The sequence below is a fragment of the Acomys minous genome, assembly GCF_964271855.1.
Source record: "Acomys minous genome assembly, chromosome: 6".
NCBI lineage: Eukaryota > Metazoa > Chordata > Mammalia > Rodentia > Muridae > Acomys > Acomys minous.
The window spans coordinates 36,788,994-36,800,367 of NC_140487.1; the positions used below are offsets into that span (position 1 = coordinate 36,788,994).

The 11,374-nt window shown below is 44.1% G+C and overlaps 1 long non-coding RNA gene across 1 annotated transcript in view; it reads left to right on the plus strand.

Annotated features, from left to right (window-relative positions):
* The window catches only part of LOC311599114, a 28,827-nt gene extending 18,132 nt beyond the window's left edge, over positions 1 to 10,695 (plus strand). Inside the window, exon 3 of the long non-coding RNA XR_014779766.1 lies at positions 10,268 to 10,695. This is a non-coding gene — a long non-coding RNA (uncharacterized lncRNA). The remainder of the gene's footprint in view (positions 1 to 10,267) is intronic.
* The last annotated feature ends 679 nt before the right edge of the window (positions 10,696 to 11,374 follow it).

Consider the following 11,374-nt stretch of genomic DNA (forward strand, 5'->3'; position numbering starts at 1 on the left):
ATTCATAATAGCCAGAACATGGAAACAGCCTAAGTGTCCATCAGTAGAAGAATGGATAAAGAAACTGTGGTACATATACACTATGGAATACTACTCAGCTATTAAAAACAAGGAATTCCCGAAATTTGTGGACAAATGGATTGAGCTAGAAATGATCATAATGAGTGAGTTAAGCCAGAAGCAGAAAGACTCAAATAGTATATACTCACTTATATCTGCATACTAGCCCAAGGGGCATATCCCATGAAAGCCTTCACTTACCAGGAAACTGGGAAGGAGGGGAGGATATCCCATTGAGACTCTGGATGAGAGAAGCATGGGAGAATAGCAAAGTAGAGGATCCAGAGGATCCTAGAAACCTACAAGTAGAACATTATGGTAGGCAAATTTGGGCACAGGGGTCCTGCTCAAACTAAGGCACCAGCCAAGGACAATACAGGCGGTAAACTTTAAACCCCTACCCAGATCTAGCCAATGGTCAGATCAGTCTCCACAGTTGAGTGGAGAGTGGGATATGACTTTGTCACGTACTCTGGTGCCTCACATTTGACCATGTCCCCTGGAGGGGGAGACCTGGTGGCAATCAGAGGAAGGGCAGCAGGTTACGGAGAAGAGACTTGATACCCTATGAGGATATACAGGGGGAGGTAATCCTCCTCAGGAACAGTCATAGGTGAGGGGAATAAGGGGAAAATGGGAGGGAGGGAAGAATGGGAGGATACAAGGGATGGGATAACCATTGAGATGTAACAAGAATAAATTAATAATAATAAAAAAATAAACTCAAGACCTCCAGAAAAGCAGTCAGTGCTCTTAACCTCTGAGCCATCTCTTCAGCCCCTCCCCCTTTTTTCTTTTTCTTTTTTTAGTTTTTTCCAGACTGGATCTCTTTTTATAGCCTTGGCTGTCCTGGAATCACTCTGTAGATCAGGCTGGCCTCAAACTCAGGGAGATCCACCTGCCTCTGCCTCCTGAATGCTGGCATTAAAGGTGTGCCACCACTGCCTGGCCCATCTCTCTCTGTCTCTCTCTCTCTCTGTCTCTCTATCTCTGTCTCTCTTTGTCTCTGTCTCTCTCTGTCTCTGTCTCTCTGTGTCTCTGTCTCTGTCTCTCTGTCTCTGTCTCTGTCTCTCTGTCTCTCTCTCTCTCTCTCTGAGACGGGGTTTCTCTAAATAACTCTGGCTATCCTGGAACTTGCTCTGTTGACCAGGCTGGCCTTGAACTCACAGAGATCCACCTGTCTCTGCCTCCTGAATGCTAGGATTAAAAGGTGGTGACTGCCTGGCAAGTTTGCTTTTTAAAAATAGATTTACTTTTTATTTTTATTTAAGAGTATGCATGTGTCTGGGTGCCACGTGTGTGCATATGCCTATGGAGGCCAGAAGAGGGCGCTGATCCCTGGAGCTGGAGTCACACGGAACTTCCTGACTTGGGTGCTGGAAGCCCAACTCAGGACTTTCTCCGAGCCATCTCTCCAGTTCCTTGTCTTTATTCTTTGAATCTGTAGACTGTTAACGAGATTTAAACAGTGAAAACGGCACACACAGACTCAGAAGTGTCCACCCTTCCCGCCCACCTGTTCTACCTGACGCTCTGTGTAAACCACCCCAGGACCTTCTGGCTTGTTCTCCCTGTGCTGCTTCTTGCAAAGCTAAAAGACACAGAAGGTGAGCCGCCCTCTCTGCTCTTATGCAGTTATCATCTTTCTCAGGCCCGTACCTCAGGCAAGTCAGTCGGCATCACCTCACAGAGATCTTAGTCTCCTCACAGCTACACGTCTCCTTGTGCATGCATTCCGCCTCGTGTATGTGCCGTGAAGTGTTCAAGGAATCACCTATGTTTAGACACTCAAGTGGCTGCTTGTGTGTTGCACTTACAAATGATGCTACAATCAGCAATCTGCACGCAGAAGTTCATGTGCTTGCCAGTGTTTCTGTTTACTGGGTCACCAGATCAAATCTATATGCAGTTTTTAAAAGCTACCTCCGTAGTCTTCTCCTTGTAGGTGCGTCCACTGTGTCCTGGCCTTTGGGCAGCATGGTGCTACAGTGGCTGAGGACAGCTATGAATGTGGCTCAACACAAAATTATAAACTTAAACCATTTTGAGGTGTGTGTGTGTGTGTTTATTTTTGTAACTTGGTTGAACAGTTCTTGTACATACCCTGTGGCAATGTCAAAAAGTTGGACATGCCTACGAGTTGGATTTTTGGTATTTTGCTTTTTCATGAGCCATGAATGAAGGAGTCTGTGTGAGGGCCCCTCCAAGTTTGTATTTTCTGTTTTTGAATTTTTTTGCAGCTTGGCAGGTTTAATTTGCATTCCTTTTGTGAGTTAAGTTGGATATATTTTCATGTATTTAAGAGTCATTTCAAATGTTTCCATGAGTTATCCATTTATGTCTTTTGCTTATTATTCAAATGTTTTTCATCTGTTGTTTTGCCTTCAACTTTCTGTTTTTATTTTTTCTTTGAAAATTTAATACAATACTTTTTAAAATTATATTTTCCCCTCTCTTAACGCCTCCCATCTTCCACCCCCCCTACCCTGAACTTCATGCTGTTTCTCTCTCTTAAAACCAAAACAAAATCTAAAAGAAAAGACAAAAATCAAAAACCAACTAACCAACCAACCAAACAAAACCAACCCAAAACTACACAGTCTGTTTTTTGTTGGCCAACTGCTCTTGAGCAGGGGCCTGCCCTGGAGTGTGGTTGATGTACCCAGTGCCACTTCCTTAGAGCAAACTGATGCTCTCCTAGCAGCTATCAGGTGGGGCTCTGTGCCCACTTCTTCACATCAGCTTTACCTAGTTGTACAGGACTCCTGCTGCTGTCACTTTACCTAGTTGTACAGGACTCCTGCTGCTGTCACAGTCTCTGACCTCACATTTGCATCTGCCCTGCTGTGTTGGGAAAACACTGTGGACTTGAGGTCAGCCTCTGGCTCTTAGACATCTTTCCACTCTCTGTTCCCTGTAGATCCCTCACACCTGCAATAGTGTGAGAAAGACACGGCATTCGGGGCTGAGCACTTCAAAGTCGCTTGTTGTTCAGTTGCAGGTCTCTGTAATTACTGTAAGAAGAAGCTTCTCCGGCGAGGCTTGAGTGATGCACTGATCGATGGGGACGCCACTAGGTCATCAGGAGTCATTTTAATTGCTGTATTTACTTAGCAGAACAAAAGTGATACATTTTCCCCTCAGGCCCAGGACCTACCTACTTACAAGTTCTTGCTCTCATTAACAGTGTTGGGTTTGGGTTCCATCTTATGGAGTAGGCCTTAACCAAAAAGTGCTACTCAAGCAGGGTGCAGTGGTACAGGCAGGCCTGTAACCCCAGCACTTAAGGAGGCAGAGGCAGGTGGATCTCTGTGAGTTTGAGGCCAACCTGGTCTACAAAGCGAGTCCAGGACAGCAAAGGCTACACAGAGAAACCCTATCTTGAACCCCCCGCCCCAAGTGCTACTCTCCTAACATTCATGTCAATGTTTTTGCCTCTGTGGTAAATGTGGTAAACGTATCAAGGATATTTTTCAAATAGTCATTTGTGTTTTGAACTTAAAGAGGTTTTGTTTTGTTTTTAAATGGGACCTTGTGGGTATTTAAAACTCTGTTACTTTGGAGCTGGTGAGATGGCTCAGTGAAAGGGAGAGTACTTGCTGAACAAATGTGAAGACCAAGTTCAGATTACCAGCACTCATAGAGAAAGCCAGGCATGGCCTCGCGGTACTTGTAAGTGGGAGACGGGGGAGTTGACACTCACAATTAGCTTCATGAGTAGATGCTACTTCTCCTAAATTACAAACGATTTGTCCAAGGACATAAGGCTTATGAATGGTTAATTCTTTCTAAAGTACTTACACATTCATTTGTTGTCCTAAGGACCGTCACCGTTTCAAACACCCTGTGGATCATGGAGGCTACAATGGCCAGGTGTTTTCATTGCCTTTGTAGCCCGACAAAGGAGAGAACAGAGTTTGGTTAGATACACACATTTGCAAAAGCACAACTGTAACCTTGGGCAAGTGCTCTAAAAGAAAGCAATATATGAACATATGCAAAGAAAAGTCTATACCAGACCAGGAGGCGTCAAGCATCAGGGAGGTGGTCTTGTGGGGAAAAGCCTGGGCTCATGAATATGCTATGAGGGAGATGAGCCTTAGCGTGCTCAACAAAGAGCCAGAGGAAGGCCCCTGAGGAAGAGGACAGAGCCAGGTCAGTTCACCCTGCCGGTCATGCTCAGAATGCTGGGTTCTATCTAAGGGCAGTGTGGACTCTGGGAAAGTTTAAGTAGGAGGCAGCAGAGTCATGTTTGTGTTTTGAGAAGATCAGGTTACCGGCTGCTTGGAAAATGGTTGGAAGTGAGCAGGATAGAAACGGATGATGAGCCAGTGCAAGGTAGGGCAAGGCAGCTGCCCACCAGGCTTTATGAGGACTGGAAACAGCACCTCTCCGTGGGAGCCTGGCTGAGGTCATTCCCACGCAGAACGTGGCCAGAAGACAATGGCTTTACGGGACACAGCAGGCATCTAGTTTCTTTAGCAACTGTCAGCTCCACTCCGAGGTATTGTTCAGTCAAGCTGTGGGCTTCCTAAGTTCCCATCAGAGCCGAAGCATCCTAGTGCTGCACAAGCTGCATGCTGGGAAGGGATGAAAAGATCAGAGGGGAACTCTGGCCCACAGTGTCAAAGCCAAGCCACAGGACCAATGCTTACTTGGTGTAGGAGCAGTGTTTTGATAGGCTGACGGTGAGATGGCATTGAAATCAGAGTGCACGGAGAATGGCATGGGGAGAGCACTAAGCTGGGAAGAGAAATCTTGCACATAGCCCTGGTTTTGATGGAGGAGAAGGTGTGTGGTGCTGAGGAACAGGCTTGCAGATGCACTAGGGACCAGTGCAGGCAAAGCTGATTACACAGAAGATTTGGGAGGCAGTTCTCCATGGGCCCTGCACCTCTCTGTACGTATCGTGACAGCTTTGCTCCAGAGTATCTTTTCAGGGATTTTTGTGGGATAAGCAGTTTTAGAAAAATGTGATGGTGTCTCTCTTCAGAACACAGCATTTTTCACTCCAAATGAAAGTGATGATGATGCAATATTTTTGAGATTAGGCAAGTAGCTCCGTCAAAGACATGTTCCTTGGGGGCTGGTGAGATGGCCCAGTGGTTAAGAGCACTGACTGCTCTTCTGGGAGTCCTGAGTTCAATTCCTAGCAACCACATGGTGGCTCACAACCATCTAGAATGCAATCTGATGCCCTCTTATCGCCTGCAGGAGGTGTACATGCAGGCAGAACACTGTATACATAATAATAAATAAAATTTTTTAAAAGACGTGTTTCTTAAGCTCAGAGATCCTCATCCCTGATGGAAATCTACCAGGTAGAGTATCTGCCGTGCCCCTTCCCTTTGTGGCAGCCTTTTGTACTCATCAGAGGAGCAGGGTAATAACTCAGACATGAAGCTTATGCTGTCCTCTGAGCTGGGAGTTCCTTTGTTTGTCTCTGACCCAGGATATACAGATGGGGTCAGTGTAAAATCTCAACTCTCAGTGACAAGATCTTAATTGTGTATGGGAGTAGTTTTCTGTTTGTAGTGCTTGATGTTCACTAAGCTTTCCTTTCCATCTGTTGTTAATTAAATTAATTGATTAAATTAAAAAGTTATTAGTTATTGGTTTTTCAAATACAGCTCACCTGTATGTAATATTTCCTTTAAAAATATTTATTATGTTATTTACACAGTGCTCTGCCTGCATGTACACCTGCAGACCAGAAGAGGGCATCCGATCCCATTATAGATGGTTGTGAGCCACCATATGCTTGCTGGGAACTGAATTCAAGACCTCTGGAAGAGCAGTCAGTGCTCTTAACCTTTGAGCCATCTTTCCAGCCCGTCTGATTTATCTTTTAAGAAGTCTGGGAGTTCCAGATAATTTGACATTCATCAGTTTTCAAAAGTTAATACATTTATGATAGGTTTTGATTTTATTTCTCATTTTACACAAATACTTTTGTCCTTCACTTTATTCTTTTTCTGATGGAGTCTATCCAACTGTATAATCTATAGAGCCACAAACCTGATCTCCCCTAATCCTCAGCAGCCCAGGTGGCTAGAAAATCTTGAGAGAAAACCTCTGTACAACAGAAAATCATACTCTGCCTAGTTATCGCTCATTCAGATGTTTCTGAGGCCCCTTTTCATTGAGAACCAGGCCCACTCTCTTGGTGATGCGTGTTCACCTCTCAGGGCAGTCTGGGGCAGGGAAGGCCCCAGAGTGCCATTCGAGGAACGTAATGTTGCTAAAATAGCACACGGTGAATCAGACTTTAGGGCAGGCCTAACGGACTGGTTTGTAGAGAGAGTGTCTCATAGGGACCTGAGTCTTGGAGCCCATGTCACCGCATTACTACTGACTCAATGGCTGATCAATTCAAATGGAAAAATCTTACTTCCAAAGTGACTGGCAACACTGTTCTAACAGGATGCGTTCTTCAGTCACCTAGGAAATTACCCTCACCTCTGCATTAGAAGCACATTGCTGCACCTTAAAATGCAAATCCCTCCAGGAACAGTTAACAGTTTCTATACGGATGATTTTTTTGTGTGTGTGTGAGATGAATATATAAATGCCCATTACAGTGTTTCATGTTGAAAAATCTAGAGTTCCCCCATCTTTTTAAATCTGAGAGGTGATTAACTTGTAGGATTGTGACTCAAACTGGTTTTCTGTGGTGGACGTTTCGACTTGTCTGTGAGGCCTGTTTTAGGTAGAAAAGCCCAAAGGTGACAATCCTTCTCTGCTCTTTTACCAGCCTCAAAATATAGAGAACACTGACATTTAGGTGTTCTGGTATAGTGAGGACACTAAGAGGAAGATCAAGGAATTGATTTCAAATGACCAGAAGCATGAACGTGAGAGAGGTGTTAGGGTTTAGAATTCCTGGCTTCTTCCCCACCTTTTAAAAGTGTGGTTTAGTTTCTGATGGACTGTGGAGGAGTTATGTCTGCCTTGGGGCTAGGGTGACAATTTGTAAAGTGCTTGTATTGTAAGCGTGAGGATTTGAATTTGATACCAAGGATCCACATTAAAAGAAAAAAAAAAGCTAGGGATAGCAGCATATGCTTCTAATGCCAGTGCTGGGGAGCTGGGACCTGTGGAACACTGTGGCTCATTGCTCAGCCAACCTGGACTGATTGGGGAAGTCTAGGCCAAGAAGAGATGCTGGAGAGAGAGGAGAGCGGAGAGCAGAGAGAAGAGAGACACACACAGAGACGGAGATGCAGATACAGAGAGAGAGATAGAGAAAGAAACAAAGACACACACACACACGGAGTCTGATGATAAATGAGGTTAATATTGATCTCCACGTCGAATGCACACACACACTAAGGCACTTGTGCGCAGTGGTAACATCACGCACGCAGGTGTCTAACTCAGCACAATGTGTGTGCTTTCTGTGAGCATGGACAGTAAGGGGCTGCTGTAATAACCTCAGTGTAAGTGAGGTTCCCGTCTCTTGGTTCACTAAGGCGATATACATCATGTATGATGTTCTGTGCCTCTTATTACTCATTTACACGGCCCCATATGATAGTCTATCAGTACACCTATACAGAGCTATATTTTCTAGGCTGAACCTCTCTCCTGCTTTGGCAGTAATATGGGAGAGTGAGTCCAGACAGGAGCAGGTAATAAGGCCACAGAGGAGTGTCAGGGCTTCCCATTGTCCCTGAATGACCTGCCACACTCATGAAAGCAGCATCAATTTCCATCCATGATGGACTGAAAATAACCATCAAAATTTCATTTATAACACATACCCAAAGGATTGAATGGGGGGATACAGTAAGAAGTCCTTTTCCCCACCTAATTTGAATTCTTTCAGTAACAGAGAATTGTTTTTCTTCTGAACAAAAAATGTATGCCTTTTAGTTTTGCTATTATCTTTAATATGAGAGGAATTGAAGTTATCTGAAAAAAAAAAAAACCTAGTAAAATTCTTAACAATTTAGGGTAACTCCCTGGCAGCGCCCCTAGAGGTGCTATTAATTAATTCTGATTTCCCGGCTTCCTTTCTAACACCAACCATTCTCTGTTTTGCTTAGAGCATCCACTTAGCATCTTCCAAGAACTTCCCAGTTGCTGCCTCTTGACTGAATCCCTCCCCACCTTATTCTGCACCCTCTCATCGTCCTTGGAGTTCTTGACTGTAAGCTCAGGCAAACAGGCTCCTTGGGCCCCGTGACTTACAGCTCCCTATGGGGCCCTGCTAGCTGCTCTTCACAGATCCAGCAAACAAATCCTCTTTTGTTTGTTTGTTTGTTTTGGCTATGATATTTTTATCTTCTCATAAAAACAGGCAATAAGGCAAAGATTTTTGTATGTATGTAACTCATTAAATACCAACATTCTGAAAATTTAAAGACAAAGTATTTTAGGTAGACCCAATGTGTTTTATGTGTCCTTTCTAATTTTTGAAGGAATATTTTTATTTTTGTGTATGTGTATTTGTTATGTGTACTAAAATGTGTATGCAGGTGTCCATACAGGCCAGAAGAGGGCCTTGGATCCCCTGGAGCTCGAGTTACAGGCAGTTATGAGATGTGCAGTGTAGGTACTGGGAAGCAATTGGGGTCCTCTGCAAGAGCAGCAGACACTCTTAAGCACCGAGGTGTCTTGCTCGCCAGCTCCTTTTCTCTCCTCCCTCTACCTGATGTACTTGCTGTACTTACACGGGTTCCCTCATCTGATCTATACGTTTGCCATGCAAGTATTCATAAACAATATATTATATTTACTTACAAATTTTAAAATCTGATAAATGGCATTGGACTGTATTTTTAATTGTGCCACTTTGTTGATAGGTTTACTCTGTGCCATATTATATAAATAATAGCATCCTTTCTTTTGTTGATGCATACTCAATTTCTTTCTAGTTATTTGAAGTTAATAAAAACTTAGGTACCTCTCTAGCCCATATTTTTACTTTTTTTTTCGAGGAACCTCCATATAAATTTTCATAGTTACGATATCAGATTTCTTCCCCCCGTAGAGATGCATAAAGGGTTCCCTTTTCTCCATTTTTGTCAGCATTTTTTTTTTTTGAGAAAAGATCTCACTATGTATCTCTGAGTATCCTGGAACTCACTCTGTAGACCAGGCTGGCTTCAAACTCACAGAGATCTGCCTGCCCCTGCCCCCGCCCCCCAACTGGGATTAACGGCAGGACCACCACTTCGATCTGAAAATGTAGTTTTACTTTGAATTCCCCTGATGGTTAACAATATTGAATACTTTTTCAAATATTTATTTGTCATTCCATTTCTTCCTTTGAGAACTGTGTATTTAGTTCACTAGCCCAGTTTCTGGGGATCAATTTATAGGTTTGGTGGTTTATTGCAGTTTTTAAAAATAAGATTCTAGATCGTCAAGCTTCTGTCGGGTGTATAGTTTGTAAAGTTTTGTCCTATTGTGTCAAAGACACGTGGAAAGAGAGAAACTCGGTTGAGTAATCACTTTCATCAGATTGGCCTATGGCTTGTCAGTGGGCATTTAAAAATTATCAGTTGGTGTAGGAGGGCAGGGCCGCTGTGGACGGTCTCATCCATTAGCAAGGTGGGCCTGAGCAAACCCTAGGAAGCAAGCAGCTGAACAGCATTCTTTTGTGGGCTCTGCTCCACTTCCTGCTTCCAGATTGCTGCCTTGGCTTCCCTCGAAGAGGAACCTGTAAGCCAAAACCAAACAAAACAAAACAAAAAACAAACAAACGAACAAACAAAAACCCCTTTTCCTTTCTGAGTTATCACATCAAAGAGAAGTAAACTTGAACAGAAATTGGTACAGAAGAGTATTGCTGTGATGGACCTGCTATATCTGGGGGGATGGTGGTTGCAGGATTCGGAGCTTTGGGCTGGAAAAGTCATTATGAGTACTCAGAGCTTATTCTGCGGGGGCTCAGGGGACAGGAATGCTGGCAGCACTGAAGACAACAGAGGTCTGTGGAGAGTAACATTTCAGAGGGAGAATGTTGGGGCTGTTTGTGTAGTATATTTGCATTAAGACTCTATAGAAGTGAAATCTTTCCTTTACTGGAACATTGATGGGACTGGAAACTCAGTGAATGACCAGCATCACTGAAAGTGAAATGTTCTGGCAAGGTCTTTTCTCAGGGTTAGCACACCAAAGCTATGGTCCATAGCTTCTCAAGCTGGAAGGTGAACTTGGAAACAACCTAAGCGTCTCCAACATGGTATTGATTTTGTAGGCATGAAGGGGTCCATAGAGAGAAACTGAGGCTTGGCACCATGTGTCAGAGCTGGAGTCCCCGATGAGGCCAGGAGAGGCCAATGGTGAAGGCGCAATCTCAGTTGGGCTAAAGACCCTGGTGTATTGGCGGTGCTGTGATGACGACGACGAAGGACAGCAGCAGGTGTTGAGTGGAGCTAGCCTGAGCCATGAGACAAACTGTGTGTGCTGTGGATGGCAGACCCGGAGAAGTGGAGCTGCCTAAGCCACGTGGAGCCTAGAAATCTTGAGAAGCTAAGTTGAACATCACGTTGTTTACACTGTTGAGTTTTGAATGCTGCTTTGGTCTGATTTTAATTGTAGCCTTTCCCCCCTAACTTTCTGAATTGAAGTGTGCAGCTTATTTCAGATTATACAAGAGCCCACAGTCAAGAGATGTTGGATTTTGAAAGGAAACTTGAATTTTTAAAGCATTGAATTGTTATAAAGACTTGGGTTTTTGAAGTTGAACTACATTTTACATTGTGATATAAGTGTTACACGCAGTTGTGGTTTATTAGCGATGTGTGTGTGTCAAGTTGACCAGGAGTCAGTTGTGCTGGTTTATTTTTGTCAACTTGTCAGAGGCTAGGGTCATCTAGGAAGAACACAGTTCAATTGAGGAATAGCCTCTATCAGATTGGAATGTGGGGGTGTCTGTGGGGACGTTTTCTTATGTAGGAGGGCCCAGATCATTGTGGATGTGCCATTCCTGGGCAGGCTGGACCAGGGCTGCATAAGAAAAGTGGAGTAAGCCAGGAGAAGCAAGCCAGTAAGCAGCATTCCCTAGGGCCTTGGCTTCAGTTCCCGCCTCCAGGTTACTGCCTGGACTCCTTGCCTTGGCTTTCCACCACGACAGATCATATAACCTGTAAGTCAAACCCTTTCTGCCACAAGTTGGTTTTGGGCTGTTTTTGCACAGGAGCAGAGAGGCAAGCTAGAACAAACACATGGGTGCAGCACTGTGCATTTATTTCTGGCTCCTCTGTTTCATAGGTCTACGTGTTGTTTCCGTGCTACTAATATATTGACAGGGTTTCTCTGTGTAGCCTTAACTGTCCTAGACTCACTTTGTAGACCAGGCTGG